At 50.5% G+C, this 16,509-nt stretch overlaps 1 protein-coding gene across 1 annotated transcript in view; it reads left to right on the forward strand.

Moving 5' to 3' along the window:
- Positions 1-10,805: 10,805 nt before the first annotated feature.
- The window catches only part of BAHD1 (bromo adjacent homology domain containing 1), a 35,567-nt gene continuing 29,863 nt past the window's right edge, over positions 10,806-16,509 (forward strand). The window contains exon 1 of the mRNA XM_021556038.3: positions 10,806-11,075. The gene's annotated coding sequence lies outside the window, so the exon portion shown is untranslated. The remainder of the gene's footprint in view (positions 11,076-16,509) is intronic.

Here is a 16,509-nt window from a genome sequence, read left to right on the forward strand (position 1 = left end):
CTTTATGGGGACCATCTCCTGCTCAGGGGGCAGCCCTGGCTCTCACATCCCTGCTGAGATGGGACATCAATCCCTTTGCAGGGATCACTGTGTCCATGGTAGTAGCCACTGTCTGCCGGGAACTTGGCACTGGTTTCTGTGTCACAGCATGCAGGAGCACCTGCCCTCCTGTGTACCTACTCAGCATGTCTTGGAAAACTGGAAGTCTTCCTGCAGCTTCCACAAGCTGCTTTTTTTCTTGGAAAACCTCCATCTGTCTTTTCTCCATGACAGCATCTCCCAGGAGTCATAGGCAGGATTGAGCCCTTTTTGCTGGTATCCTTTCCACACAGGTCAGAACCTCAGCACCCATGAGTGCCCCAAAACTGCTGCTGGCAGCATACTGGATCTCCCTTCCTCTGCTTCTCCAGTCCCAGGTCTGGCTCGAGGTGAACATCCTCAGAGGCAGGAATCCTTTGCTTGCTGCGTTTTGCTGGATTTGCCTTTGCTCCCAAGCCAGGGTTCACCTGGAGAGAGGCTGTGCTCCAGCATGGAGCTCATGCCAGGAAGCCGCCAGAAGCCACAGACAGGCAGATAATTGAAAAGCCAACACATTCCAGCAGGGCTGGTCTGAGTTGGAAAAAATCTGGTTTTGGTGAAATGCAAAAAATGCTGCAAGTTCAGGCAGGTTATGCCCATGGACAGTGGTTTGTGAAGGCATGGGTGACACTGAGCCCCCAAAACTCAGGTACTTGGAAGGACACAGAGCAGAACCAGCTGCAGCATCCCTTGGGAAGAGAGGGCTTATGGATTAGCCAGATCTTGGGATTCTAGGGAATCCTTACTTCCATGGCAGCTATGGGTTTGCCAGGGGAATTTATTTACCCCTGCCAGGTGAGCACCTTCCCCACCAGAAGGACTGGGCTGTGCTAAGGGGTTAAGTAACTTGCCCAAGGTTGCCAGAGTTGTCTGTGGCAGAGAAAAGCAAAAATCCTGTGGGCTCCTGAGTCACCATTACTTTTGATCCATCTTGTGATTAAAAAATGCAGTTTGGTCTGGGTCTGGATTTGGGGTCTGACCATCAATTATTATTACACCTTTCTCTGTGGAATTAAAATGCATTTCAAAGGCTGAACATAATCCCTTCCCCCCCACAGCCCCAGGATAACCCAAACAGGCTCATTTGAACTGCAGGTGGACCAAGACCAAAATCAGCCTCATCTTCCTCTCCCTGCCTGATACTAACATGGGATAAAGATGTAGAAAAGCCAGAGAACAGCCAAAAAGGAAAGGCTGAGCACAGACTGCACAGGGGCAAGTCACTGCTGCTCAGACCAGTGTCTTTAATTGCTGCATCTCTTCTGCCTGTGCCCAAGGAGCTGATCCCAGGTGACTCCAACAGACAATGTCATTTAAATCAATTATCTCCCTATTTGGAGCCATCCACCCTCTCCCTCCTTCACCATGCAGCCACAACCCCCATAATTTATTCATCCTCGGCTGCACTTAAACATCTGCTCCACTGCCATTTGAGTTTGGCAGAGCATTAGCTTTAAAATTTCATGAAACATAGTGCAGGTGGCAAAATCAGAAATTAAGGATTATAATCACGGCAAAGCCAGGTTCATGAGCCAGCTCCAGCTCAGAACAAGAGACACCAGGAGAACTCCTGGGGATTTAATGCCCCTCTGGTGTTCAAATCACATTTTGATTTCCTTTTCCCAAAGATTGGGGGTATTTTTACATCAGCACTGCTCTGAGGTGGATGTTAAAGTGAGGGAAGCATCTTCCCTCCACGGGTTTTGTTGTTCCACTGCTGCTGCCAGAAAATTTTTCTGGCCAGGGGGTTGTTTTTGAAGGCTGGTGTGTTCCCTGGAAGGTGTCTTTGCTCACCAAATTGGGATTATTGGGATTTAATGACATCCTCCACTCCAGCGGTGCTTGTGGGAAGAAAGAACCATGCTGGAACTGTGCCACAGTTCCCCCTCCAGCCCTAGAGACAGGCCACAAAGTAGGGATGAGGTGCTGGAGCAATGCTGGTTTTAAGAAAAAATCAGAAATCCATGTGTCCCCAGTCTCTGCATTCACCACAGAGCCACAACCCTCTAAAACACGCTGGTTATCCGCAGCGGTTCCCTGTGTTTATAGCTAATGAAGAGAGCTTTGGAAAGAAAATATTTGCTTTAGCAATTCCTCTTTCATCTATTAACCCAGTTTTCATCATTGCACAGAGCTGGGTCAGAGGGATAAGGGACCAGGAGGGAGGGCAGGGGGCTGGCTGGGGAGGTTAGAGGGAATTGAGAGACCTGTGTGCCTCTGGATCTGGCGCTGATGATGCTGAGGAGCTTCAGGATCCAGCAATTACTGAGCTATCAGACATCCTGTCCCACAGCGGAGATCAACTCCTACTCCTCTTCCCAAGTGTTAAGAGGAAGACCAAGGGGATTATTTAGTGCTCAGCTGTACTTTGATGCCTGGGAAGCTTCTGGAGTACAGGAGGTTTTAGATCTATTGAAGCACCTGGCAGATAACCAGGTGATAAAAGAGCCAGCATGCATTTGTCACACAGAGATCACATCAAACCCTTGAGTTCCTCTCTTTGCTGAGGAAACTGGATGTGTGGATGAAGAAGCTGAAATGAGACATATCCTGACTTTAGGAAGGCTTTAAACCTCATGTGACATTTTGGGAAGGAAACAAGGCTGTTTGGGCTGGACACAGACCCACTGCTTCACAGCTTGCTGGAAAATTCTCTCCCAAAGGCACAGCCAAGCTCCAGCCTTGGCAGGGCTCTGAGGGGCTTCCCTCTGCACCAGCCTCCTGTTTGAACCCCTGTGTTCAATCTCCCTGGATCAAGGATGTTGTTTTTTTAAAGGGAGGAAGCAGTCAGCTCTCCAAATCCAGTCCCTGTGCAGCCGGAAGGACTTGCCTGGACACCACCAACTCTCAGTGCTGGGTGAGGAGGCACCAGTCTGGGCAGTCCAGGGCTGCACAGCTTCCAGTGTGACAGAGAACAGCACAAGGACATTTGGTACAGAGATGATCCACTCAGACCCAAATTTAGGGCAAGGCATAAGAGTAAACAAGCACTGATGGAATTTTCAGGTTATGCTTTGAAGTTTCAAGGATAGGAGGAAGGGAGGAGCCATCTCCAAGGGTTTGGGGCTTCAGTTTTATTTGGTTTATGGAAGAAAAACAAGTAGGGGGAAAGAGGGTGACTTTTAACCAGTTTTATCTTCACAGGTTTGGACAAGGCTCCCATCAGGACCTGCTTTGTTCCCCATTTTAGCTTTGAAACTTCCTGCAGCTCTGGATTCTCACGAACTGAACTTTATACTAAGTAACACTTTTTAGCAACTTTTCCTTCCATAAACTCAGAAAGCTGCTTTTATGGAGTGGGGCCTGGCTGGAACCTGTACCAGGGTTCTGAGCAGACAAGTGCCCCAATTCCCCCTGGTTTTGGGGATAAGCCAGGGCTGGGGCAATCTCTGACAACAGTGATGGAATTAGGAGGATTTATCAGGGTTGCTGCTCTCAAGTGAAGTTTGGGAGTCATTACCACACCAGCCCCTCACACCCAGATGCATCTTCAGCACCCCCTGGGCATTTTTGTACTTCAAAAGCCTCCACTAGATCCTGCCTAAGCCCAGGCACAGACTCGAGACTGCGAGGAGCCCCGGGCATGGGTTCCTGGGCGGGAGCCTGTTTGGGGTGTCGCTGTGGGTAAGGAGCTGGGCACAGCGAGACAGGTCCTGGATGTGGATGAGCAATACTGGGGAAGGCTCTAAATAGGACAAACACAGTGGGACTGTTAGTACCTGAGGACCCCAACATACAGATCCAGCACTTCCATGTACCCCCAGTGAGCCAGGCTTGCCCAGGGGTTCATTTCCAATTCAGAAACCAGGTCCCTGTGAATGTGGAGCTGTCACTTAGATGGAGTGATCCATAACTTCCCTGGCTAATTGTCAAAGCACAGCACTCAATCCAGGGCACTCTTCCCTCGGGAAAGTGGCTTCTTCTACCTGAACTGCAGGAGAGCAGCCCCAGGAATTGGGAACGTAGCATCATTCCCATGGCAACAGCCTGGGAGGCTGCGAATGGAGAATTATGACTTTGTTCCCTGTTCTGGCACGAGGAGAAGCTGGGCTTTACAGGATTAAGCAGATCCCAGCTCAAACATCCAGGGTACCACTGGAGGGAATAATGAATAGTAATAGCAGAATAAATGGGTTTTGATCCAAGGCTCTGTCCAAATAGTAATGACAACCCACTTTGTTTAAGTTTGGTCGGTTTCCAGGCTGAGTGTGAACCTGCTGGGGGTTTCTGAGCTGGGACACGAGTAAGGCTGTGCCACCATTCACTTCATGGACACTTCTGAGGAGTAAACTGGTCATTAAATGTGAGGCCAGGAGTGATCACGATCATTCAGGGTCTCCTGAATGACAGTTCCCTTTTCTCCAGGCTCCTTTGTATGCAAAAGAGCAGAAATCTTCACACTGCAGGAATACTTTGGTGGACTACAAGTCCTCACGTTAGGATCTAAGGAGGATATTTGGGTTAATGACTATTTTTGCAAGGGCTGCAGCAGTAAGGACATTGGGATAAGCCTGTGGCTGAGCCCAGGGCTGTGGCCACCCTCAGCCATGGGGCCCACATCCTCCTCTGCAGCAGCTTCCCCATTGTCCAGCGCCCTTGTCATGCCTCACTCCATCCCATGGGAAGATCCTGCCGTTGGACACGTGGACAGGACCTCAACATCAATGGCTGTGGTAGCTCTGCCTGTTTTCCAGCTTTTTGAGCATGGCTGTTCCTCCCCTGCTATGGTGTCTCTGCACCAGGGTTTTTCTCTGCTCTCCCCACAGCGCCAGCACTTGCTCAACGACTGACAGCCCTGTGCAGCCCCGTCCCTCAAAACCCATCCTGTATTTCAAAGTCTGGAGGAAATGGTGTACTGACTCTTCCATTTTCCTTTCCTTTTTCTCTCTCACTGCTGTCGAACAACAGTGAGGAAAGATGTAGGAAAGAAAATTAAGGAGATGCTGCCCACCTAGGGCACAGCATTTTCCCCAGCCAATTGCACATCCTCTAGATCCCTCCCCAATCCAGATGACTCTCCACAGCAGCTCCAAATCCCTGAGTGCTGCCTGATTTACTTCCCATAGGAGATGCCATCACCGGGAAAACCCTCCTTTGCTCCCATCTCTCCCTTTCTGAGTATTTGTTATTTTAAGCCAACTCCTCAGGGATTCAATTTCTGTGCAGAATGTGGGGATTTAGCCACACAACCCATGTTAATGCTAATAGGATTATCATAGAATCATGGAATCATTTAGGTTGGAAAAGACCTTTAAGACCATAGAGTCCAACCATTCCCCCGGCACTTGCAAGGCCACCACTAAACCATGTCCCTAAGAAGGAGATTTGTACAGGGGAACTCCAAACCTTCCCACCGGGTGCCTGAAGTATGGCTAACAAGGGACGGAGAGGCAGCAGCTTCAGACTGTGAGTGTTGAGCCCAAATTCAACCCTGACCCCTGGGATGAGGCAGAGGATTAACAGGTGTGTGTGTGTGTGTGTGTGTGTGTGTGTATTTTCCCCCAACACTGAGATGTTGTTATTGTCTTAATGAAGATTTTGGAGCTTTTCCTGATGTCCCACAAGAAGCCCATGGAGATACCAGATCCTCCTTGTGCTGATCTTGCCTCCAGCTGCTGAAAGTAAGGAATGAAAAACAATGCTAAGGGCTGAAAAACGCCTCTGAATGGAACTCTGGGTGGGCCTCAGGGTGCTGGACATCTTTGAGAGCTTGGGGTCAAGGAAACAGTAAAGCATCCAGGAGTGATGTTTCCTTTTCACATAGGAAGTTAGTAATGTCCCTGTGTCCCTGTGCTGGCAGCAGTGTGAAGGAGCAGACACATCTCCCCCACTGAGGAATGTCCCTGTCTGCATGTCTGTGTGCTGGCACGAGCTCCCACCCACCTGAGGGATATGAAATAGAGATGAAGATTTCCTGCTGATCCAGCTGTTTCTCTGGAAATTCAGATTGGCTGAGTGGTGCCTTTGGAATTTCTTATTAGGATTTTCCTGTATTTATTCTGTGCAAGGAGTTGTACAAGCAGCCATGGGTTTGTTCCCACTGATTTTTCCAAGCAGACCACAGCTGAAGTGTTTGCCCCAGCCCAACAACCCGCAGAGGGGTGAAGGACTGGTGCTGGTTGTGCCTCATCCCATCCCACAGCACAGATGGTCCCATAATTGCTACTTGCTTTCCCATCCTGAATTTCTGGGACATGTGTTTTGCATTGCGATCCTCTTAGCCTCCCTGGTTTTGTGAATCACACTTCATAAAAGAATGGCTACCTTGGGAACGCAAGGCAGGACATTTATCCTTCCTGTGCATGTGTGTTTGTCACTCCCTGCCACGGCCCAGCTTATAAGGCGGAGTCCTTGTTTTTAATCCTGATTTTGCAATATACTGAAGTACATACATTCACCTCTATCCACCATAACACTCAGGGATGTTCTTAACTCAGTCCTGTGATTTTCTGCTTTAATTCAATCCAGTCTTATTTCCTGACAGTACTGGTCCCCATTGAGCTATTCTGGTTGTCCCTCTGTTTTTGCCCTCCATCAATAAATTATTTATATTATATTCCTTACTGAAGCACTTTAAAGTGTTAAGATCAGAGGTGAAATAAGAAGTAGAACACAGCAATCCCCTTTCATTTGCTGAACTTCCTTGGAACTGCTGCTTCATAGACAATATTAGATATAAACAGCATAAACTTTTCTAAAACGAAAATAAATTAAAACAAATGAGAAATTAAACCTTTGTAGCAGCAACGGTACCAAAAAGCTGCAGATGATTCCCTGAGACACCAATACAGTAATTTGGATTTTTCTAGGTAGGTAATGAGATCCTTTGTGACAGCTCTGTGCTGGCAGAGCCCTCTCCTTCAGCCTGAAGGTTTCTTCCGGTGGAAAAAGGGGAATATTTCACCCAGCTGAAAATGAGCAAATGCTGATGTTTAAACAGAAATCTCAGAGGAAGCTGCCTCTGTAACCACAGCTGGTTTGCTGCAGACCTGAACACTCACAGCCAATTTGCTTTTTTGGTGTAATAGAATTCCAAGTCAGTCCATGGAGCTCCACCAGGGATTCATTTGGCCTTTTGCAGTTACTGGGTTAACCCTGGAAGGGGGAAGGAAAGGAGGGGACCACCAAAACCCATCTCTTTGCCAGCAAGCCAGTGCAGCACCAGCACCTTTTCTGTGGAAACATCAGGAGGGATGGGATCACACAGCTGGGTTTGGGGATGTTTCTTGGTGGGGGACATGCCTGGAAAGAGAAGGATCCCTATGGGATGCAGCTGAGATAGGCTGAATTAAAGACTTTTTAACCCATCCCTGTCACTGCAGCCAAACAGGGGCCACATAAAGACCCAAGGATGGCTTTATCCCCATCTGCAGCCATGAGGCTGTTTGGGAAGGTGGGGCTGGCCACCCTCCCCCTCACAGATGTGCCGGCTCTTCCCTGCAGCCAAGTCCTTCCCTGAGGCCTGGCCAAGGAACCAGTTGGTGCAGGATCCTCCACACTGCTGCTCTTAGTGTGTGAGTTTACTCGGATTAAGGTTGTTGCTTAAGCTTCCATGCCTATTTGCAAGCTGCCAGTGGAATGCAAGCTCTCCATCAGTTTGTGGCTGTGCAGGAAGCTCAGGTGTTCCCAGGGATTCCACTTGGATTAAAAAGAGGAGGCTGCCAGCCTCCTGCCATCACAGACACCAGAGCTCCAGGTACTCTTTCTCTGTCCTTGCAGCCCTGCTGGGAGATTTTTCTTCTTGGATTTCCTATGACTTTTTAAAATTTACCATAGTTGTTCCTGAAAGTCAGAGAGCTCTGAGTGTGCAGTGCAAACACCCTTCTCCCAGCCTGACCCACAGTGAGGTGCTGGGACTCTCTTCCATTCTCCTGTGGGACAACTAAAGATTTTACTGAAATTCAAAGTCAGAAAATGCAAATATCCTTTTCCCTGTTTTCCCTGTGTTAACAATAAAATCCTCTTTTTCCTTCTTTCCCTGTAGCGCTGGCTCAGCTCTGTGTACCTGTGCCACCCCAGTATCTGGAGGTAAGTCATGAAGTGAGGGACAATCTCTTAATCCCTGCTGGTTCCTGGCCCAGCTCCTCCACAGCCATGGGGCTTTAGAACCCCTTTTACCAACAGGTACTACCTCAGCAAGGTGCTGCCACAGCCCATATTGTGAGCTGGGGACAAAGATTCTTGTTGTGCTGCTGTTCAGGCAGTCTATAGCCCTGGATGTTATCCCTTGTCCAAAAAACAGGCCAGAATATGGGGTAGGAAGATTTTGTGTTGGGGTTTTGGTGGTTTATTCTTCCCAGTTAATAAGGGGAGAAAAAGCCCAAATGCTGCCTCTTGGCTGTGTCGCCGCCTGACAGAGGCTGGAGGCCAGCAGACACACAGACATATTGTTCTGGAATCAGCAATTAGCTTCCCATTTTTCCCCCCTCATCCCTCTGAGAAAGGGACGAGGAAAGGCCCCACTTGAGAATAAATTAGTATCTCAAAAGAGAGGCAGCTCTGCAGATGGCTCCGTTGTGCTTCACACTCCTGCACAGCTCTGGAGCAGTTCCCCATCCTCAACCTGTCCGTTGTCCAGATGTTCTCCTATTCCAGACACCTGGAAGAGGGAAGGTGGCCTCACCTCCACTTTCCCCAGAAAGCAGCTGTTAAATGATATTTGTCATCAAATTTCATAATGAATTTTGCCCAAGTGTTTCCCTCTGGAACACTGTGACACTGTGGGTTTATTGCTTGAGTTCCAGGGGGATTTCAGAACTTTGAAATTCTCAGATTCTTCACTTTTCTGCTCAAATATCGTTCTGTTTAGCTATGGGAGTCTGAGGTGGTAGATGCTGGAAGTCAATTGAAGACATCTAGCAACAGGAGTAAGTGTGCTCTGTGTAACACGAAAATTGAACTCTGATCTCGGAGTGCTGTGATTTCCTGTTCCTGTGGCTCGCAGCAGAGGGAAAGGCTCCAATAAAATATCATTTTTAGGGAATAATTTGGCAGCACCATGAGCTGCCCTCGGCTTTCAGGTGGGGAGCAGCTCTGGTCTGAGGAGACAAAACCTTTGTGCTTATGGAGCTGCATTAAATAGAGCCTGGAAAAGTCTCCTCCAAAGGTTGCATTTCCAAAGGGCAGCCATCAAATGGGGTAATCACAGAGTATCCTGAGGTGGAAAGGATGCACAAGGATCATCCAAATCCAGCTCATAACAGTATCAGAGAGTTTTTAAGGAGAGTTGCCCTACTGCACCTTGAGGGCTTCCAGGGGTATAGCTGTTAAAGTTACTTATTTTTCCCTGCTCCATCACCAATGGCTGGTATTTGTTTCAGGAATTAGTGTCTCCAAATAGCTGAATTTCCTCTCAAGCTTCTCCTGTGTAACATCTGGATCCTGCAATAATCATACCAGTGCTTGATCCTGCTGTTGTTTGCAAGATCCCTGTGGACCACCGGAACAAGGCAGGAAGTATTTCAGGCTCTTAGTCTCCTGCAGTTTAGTTGAATTTCAAACAGATAATCAGGGTCTCACCCTCATTGTGTGTGTATTTATCTCCTGAAGCCCCGTGAGTTGCTTGTTCCATGTGCGAGTTCTTTCCCAGCTGTTTCCCAAATTTAAAAGAAATAGGACAAATTTGGTACTGGAACAGGCTCCTCAGGGAAGCGGTCACGTCTCCAAGCCTGAAAGAGCTCAAGAAGTGTTTGGACAATGCTCTCAGGCACATGGTCGGTTTTTGGGGCTGTCCTGTGCAGGACTAAGAGTGGGGCTCAATTCCTGTGGATCCAACTCAGAAGACTTCATGATTCTATGGAAAAACCCCATTCTGGTGCTGATGGAGAGGCTTCAGGGATGGGGACTGTGGTACTGCTAAAGATCAAGTAACTTCCGTGGCTTGCTGGTTCTCTTTTAGGGCTTTAAACTCATCTTTTCAGGAAAATATGGAGTTTTTCAGATGTTCTCATTGCCATGTCTCACCTGTTGGTAAGACCATAGAAGCCACGGACACCTGAGTGTCGCACCTGAGGACAGATTCTGTGGAGAAGCTCTGAGACACCTGAGAACTCCCTGTTGGCCTTTTCCCCCCTAAAATGCAACGGGATATTCCCCTGCTGCTGACTCACGAGGCTGCTCAGGGATAGCTGCCACACAGGGGCTGTCCGTGGCCTTTCCAGTGCCCATCTCGGGATGGGAATGATGGGCGCTCAAACCCGCTCTGCCTTTTGCCTCTCCTCCCTAGCAGCTCTCAGCGGAGCTCCCGCCGGACCCCTGGGACATACAACTTTCCCAGAGTTTGGATGCAGGGCTCGGTTTAAGTGTGACTGCCCCCGGGATGCGCAGGGCACAGCCGCGAGGTGTGAGGGCGCCTCGGGCGCCTCTGAGGGACCCACGGGGGGGGGCCCTGACTGGCGCGCGAGGCCGCCTCATGCCCCCGTCCTGTGAGGGAATCGCGGCCATCGGGGGCTACCCCAGCGCTCCGGCGGGGCGGTTATCCCGGTTTTCCCGGTTATCCCGGTTATCCCGCGCCACGGGCGAGGGGCGGCAGAGTGGGGGGCTCCGTGAGGGGAGCGGGGGGGCGCCGAGGGGGGCTCGGGGCGGGGGCGGGCGCGGCGGCGATTGGCCGGCGGCGGCGGGGAGGGGCGGCCGTGATTGGCCGGCGCGGCGGGGCGAGCGGCGGGCGGCGGGCGGCGATTGGCTGCGGACGAGGAAGCAGGAAGGAGGCCGGAGGCGCTCGCGGCTTGCGGGGACTTCGCGGCGGCGGCGGCGGCGGCGCCCCCGGTCCCTCCTCCGCCCCCTCCTCCGCCCCTCCCGGCCCCTCCGCCGCCCGCTCCGGCCTCCGCCCGCCCGCTCCGCGACGCCCCGCGGCCAGGGGCGGGCGGCGGCGGTGGCGCCTCGTCCCCATCCCGCAGCGGAGGAGGCGGCGGCGCTGACGCAGCAGCAGCGCGGAGCTCGGGACTCGCGGCGCTCCCGCCGCTGGATTTCTCCCCCCCGGGGCCTGCGGCAGCCTCCCGGTGAGTCCACACGCGGTCCCCGCGGCGCCGGCTCGTCCCTCCGCCCCCGGGAACTCCGCCTGGCCGGGAGCAGGTGCCGCCGCCCCGGGGTTTGGGGGGCGGGGGGTACTCGGGGCCAGCGGGAACTTCCCGCGGCGGCGGGGAAGCGCCGGGAGGGCACGGCGGGCTGGGTGGCGGGTGGGCCGGGCCGGCCCGAGCCGCCGTTACCCCGCGCGGTCCCACCGGTGCGAGGCCGGATCGGCCCCGCCGAACCCCCCGGGGCTCCTCCGCCCCTGCCGCTCGGGCAGCACAAAGGCGGCGGCGCCGGGCCGGGGGGGCCCGCGGGAGTTGCGGGGCTCCTCGCCCCATGGGCTGCTCGCCCCATGGGCTGCTCGGCTCGGCATCGCCGGGTCGGAGGCGATTCCCGGGGAGAGCCGTCGCTGTCCTCGGCGACTCCGGATCTCGGAGCTGAAGCGGCGCTGCCCGGCCGGGAGTTGGCACAGGACGGGCTGGCTGGGGCTTGGTGTCTTGGGGCTCCCCACGGCCGAACGGGGCGATGAGCCCCTCCCCGGAGGGTCGAGCGGTTGAGTCCGTCGAGTTCCCGGTGGTTTGCAGGATGTGATGCCGGGCGGGCTGTGAGCCCCGTGTCCCTGTCAAGCAGGTACCATCGAGCCTCTTTGGGGGATAGCAGAGCAGTTTTCATTTCCATCGTGATTTTTCCCACTCGCCGTGCGCTCCCCGTGGCTCTGGACATCTCTCTTTTCCTGCCGGCTGCTCCGGTGGCCGACGGCTTGTTTTCTCTTCTCCTTTTGTGTAGCGGTGGCTCCTAATGGAGGCAGCTCCGCTGGCTCCCTCTTTTCCAGCTGCTTCTATAAGGCGCAGGAGCCAGCACATGTGACTGGGCAGATCTCGGGAAGACTAGCAAGTGCTCCCCGGGCTCCTGCTCGACAGCCGACACGGGGATACCCACACCCCGATGTCCTTTTCCCTGCCCCGGCACAGGGAGACACAGGAACCCCTTCTCTTTCACAAGAGCAGCCACGAAAACTTAAAAAATACGAGCATTTGGGATTTATTCAGTTTGCCTCTCCCCCTCCCCTTTCTCTTTCCACAAAATGCTTATCTGAAAGAGGTTCTGGTTGTGTTTTGTTTTAAAGAATCCAGCTGCCCCTCGTGCTCGCTCTCCATCTGAAGTCATCATTGTCAGGAGCAGGCGAACCTCAAAGCGAGAGGCTTTGCCGGGCTTTTGCTTGCCTGGTTAATTGATCTGTCCATCAGTTTGCCACAATTAGCGAGTGCTTGTGCCACGCTGAGGGGCTCTGTGGTGTTCTGGGGGGCTCGGGGTTTTATTTTAAGGCTTCTGGTCCTTGTGGTTGTGAGAAAGAGTGACACGAGCTGCGTGATAGACTGGTGCTTTTGAAATCGTAATGTGATTTAAATACCAGCACGCTGCTGATCGCTTTAACAGAAATATCCTGCTCACATATTCATCCCGGGCCATCCTTCACGTTTGTCATGTCCTGGCTACCTGAATCGTTCCCGAGCTTCGGCTGGAACTGTCTAAATGTTTGCAGGTGATAGGAAATAGTGCATTAGTGTGATTTACCAGGACGTTTTGGATTTAAACATCGATTTCTGTTTGTTTTCCTCATTAACACAGTGCAGCATTTCTAACTGCTTTCCAGCTGGAGCAGAGCAGAGAAGTGTAGTACTACTGATAGGTGTAAAACACCAAGCCTGCAAGGAAAAACAATTCCTTGAACTTTGTGCGACTGGATCCTTTCTGGATGCTTTGTTTGCTGGGGCTTCATGGTGACAGTTGCACAGAACAATAAGATGCAACTTAGAAATGTGGGCTTTGGGGGAAAAACAGTCACACCCTTGTGTCTTGAGGCAGAAATGTTATTTTGGAGGCCACTGGTGTGTTCTCATCCAACTGAATCATTCAGTTAAGCATCGGTACTCTGTCCTTCTTGCCAGTTTGTCTGCATCACCTTTCTGTTTCCTCTCTGGAAGCCTTAGTGTTTATTTGGCTTTTTAACCAGTATCACGGGACAGGGTTGGAAGGGCCTCTGGAGACCACCCCCACCTAGAGCAGGTGACACAGCAATGTGTCCAGGTGGGTTTGGAATGTCTCCAGAGACAGCCTGTTCTGTGCTCTGCCACACTCCATGGAAAGTTCTTCCTCCTGCTGAGGTGGAACTTGTTGTGTTTTAGGTGATGCAGGTTAATTTTGTTTGCTGTGGTGGTGTTAATCGCTGTTGTGTGACTCGGAGGCTCTGTGGAACACGTGTGCTGGTCCAGTCTGTGGAGATCCGATTTAGGGATCACCTGGCTGGGATGTGGGGGGAAATCCACCCTTCAGCAAAAACTTTTCTAGTGCTGCTGCAGCATTGAAAATAAGCCCTTAGCAGCAAATCTGTCCAAAGTAAACAATTGAAAAATAATTAGGAGTGGTAGCAAAGGCATGCTCTCTGCTTGGCATCGTGTTCAGATCACAAGCAAATGAACGAGTGATGAGATCTAGCTCTGCAAAAACAAGAAGGTGTGCTCAGATGTGCAAATATCACATCCAAAAGGAGCTGTGTGAGGGTTTTTTTGCCCCATCTCCAGTTAGTTGTCCCCATTTGGACATCGGGAGAGATTTCTTTGTATAAAAGGCTGTCAGGCACTGGAAGGGGCTGACACCAGGGAGGTGGTGGAATGTCCATCCCTGCAGGTGTTCAAGAAAGGACTGGATGTGGTGCTCGGTGCTCTGGGCTGGGTGACAAGGTGATGATTGGTCACAGGTTGGACTTGGTGACCTTGGAGTTCTTTTCCAAGCTCATTGGTTCTGGGATCTCAGTTAACCACGGGGATACAACTCATGGAAGCAGCAGCAGAACAGCCTTGGTATCACACCCAACCAGCTGAACGACATCATAACTCTCATGTTGATAAGAATAAATGAAGCAGTGTTCAGATGACTGGGAAATACAGGAGAAGGAAAAAAAAAAAAACCAACCAAAAATAAGCAGCCCAAAGAAGTCATAAATCTGAAAATAGCTTCAAACACAAGCTGTGAGCTGGCAGGGGCTGGGTTGGCCGGGCTGTGGCAGAGAGGGATGTGCTTCGATCCCGGGGGATTTCCCCATATGAGGGTTCTGACCGTCTGGTTTGCTCTCCTGCTTGAACTCATGATGTGAGTGATGATTTATGTGCCTGTTTCCAGCAGCTCATAGGTGAGCTGGTTATATTCCAAGCTGCAGATTTGGGCTGTCTTAAGCTATTCTCCAATTGTGAAGGCTGGAAGACATCACAGTTTTGGATGCAGACAGTATTTAAAGGGAAGAACAGGGGCTTTTGTGTGGAGGATGCTAAGAAGGAATTGTTCCTTGTGCTTCAGCATGAGGACTGGAGTTTTTGGGTCCTTCAGCCATGATCGCAGCTGTCCAGCATGGCAGCTCCTCTTTTACTGAGACCAAAGACAAGTATTTAATGGCAGAAAAATGTTGAAATTCGTGGCCAGATTGTTGTTCTCAGTGAGTTACCTGTAAGAAGACCATCATGATTTAACTATACTTTCACACTTGTACTGGCACCTGACATCCTTGAAATGGGGAAAAAACACTTAAATTTGATACTACTGGTTTTATTTCTTAAAAGACAGAAAGAAACAAGATTGTATGTGACAATGCCATAACTTTGTCCAGTTATTGCCCAGATTTGCTATTTTAGCATGGAGTTTTATTATAAATCAAGTAGAATAGAGTCACAGTAATATTTTGTGTGAATTTAAAAATCCCCCTTCCATTAGAAGAACTAGACACTGGAAAACTTTATCATGTAATAAAGTGAAATGAGGATCTGAAGTTATTAAAAAATAAGCCAAGGGTATAATTAAGAAAAATAAATATAAATCTGGTTTAAAATCAACTCATTTGGGCCCTGTCAATATTTGTGCCATTGGAGTTAATTGATCTGTTCCATGTTATTTTTTCTCTGGCCATGTGGGTGAAACCCTTATAAAATCAGAGTATGGAGAGCTGGCAGGATATAAGAGGTATGGTCAGCTGAGGGAACTGAACCTGAACCTTTGTGAAATCTCTGGTCTCTCAAAATCACAGATGTATAATTTCCAAAGAATAATTTGATTTAAATCATAGTGGAAGTCCCTCAGTGGGGATGGCAGTGCTGCTCTGCTTCTGGAAAAAATCAGCTGAAAATGAGGATGGCTGCCCTGGAGGAGCAGTTGTTTTCCCTTCAATCTGCTACTTATTGATATACATTAAATTTCAGGACATCTTCCATAGAGGGTGGATGGTTATTAACTCCACATGGGTCAAAAATAATTCAAGGGACACTGTTGATTTTGGCCTGATTGGTGAGTGATGCTCACATTTGGCAGTGCTGGGTTCTTGCAGGTTGATGACGGGGAAACACGCATGGATGTGTCTTTCCTTAAATTAAAACAGGTGGGAATGAGCGATGTAACACCCTGCGAGCCTGGTGGCACCGGGCAGTCCCCCCTGGGGTCTGAGCCGTGCCGCTAGCACAGAGCTAAATAAACACTATTAAATGGGGAGGGAATGTGTGTCACTCCCCGGGAGCACGCCGTGCTCAGCTCCCACGTGGCACGGCCGGGAATGCCGCTTTTATCACCTCTTCCAGCAGCTCTGGCTTAGATAAGAGGTGCATTTTCGGTAGAGATGTTCGGCCGGACCTTGTCTGAGGGCTGCTTGGAATCCCTCCGTTTGTCATTCTCCTTCCTTCACCGTTTAAAATTCCCAGAGCTTTTGGAGACTCGGCAGCACAAGGTTTTGAGGGGTGTTTGCTGTCACACGTGCAGCCAGGCACTGTGACAGGAGTCTGGTGGCATTGGCAGGGTGTCAGCTCATCCCATGGGATGGCACAGCCGGCACGGTGATGATGCTGGGAGCAGGGAGGCTTTGGGATCCATGTGTCTTGTGGCTCCCTCCTTCCCCTGCCAGAGAAGGGGATGCAGCCCAGGTGGGATTTTTCTCCTGCTGTATTCCCTGGGCACTGCTCTGTTGTGGGCAGAAACGCTCTGGGAAAAGGCACGTGGAGAGCCGGTGGGATTTGTGTTGAACGTGCGGTGCTCAGGAATAAGATGATGCTTAGGCTCCAAGCTGCCTGGTGCTGCATTCCTCGTGTCCCAGTTCTCCTAAACAAAGGTATGACTGAAGAAAATTACGATTTTTTTAGGTTTTCCGCCTTTGTAAGGCACATCACAGGAGTGCTTATTGGCACCCATTGTTCTTCCAGCAGTTTTTGAAGGGCTTTCTCACGCTCAGCTTTGACACTCTACAGCTCAGCAGCCTTGATTTTTATTTTTTTTTAAATCAAAGATCTTGGCTTTTAGAGGCTGCCTGTATCTCAATATTTCAAATTATTTACGAGGCTGTTAGAAATAAAGAGCAGGCATTTTCCTCGCATTGATTGGAATAAAACTGCT

The sequence above is a fragment of the Lonchura striata genome, chromosome 5, assembly GCF_050655825.1.
Source record: "Lonchura striata isolate lonStrDom1 chromosome 5, ASM5065582v1, whole genome shotgun sequence".
Lineage (NCBI taxonomy): Eukaryota > Metazoa > Chordata > Aves > Passeriformes > Estrildidae > Lonchura > Lonchura striata.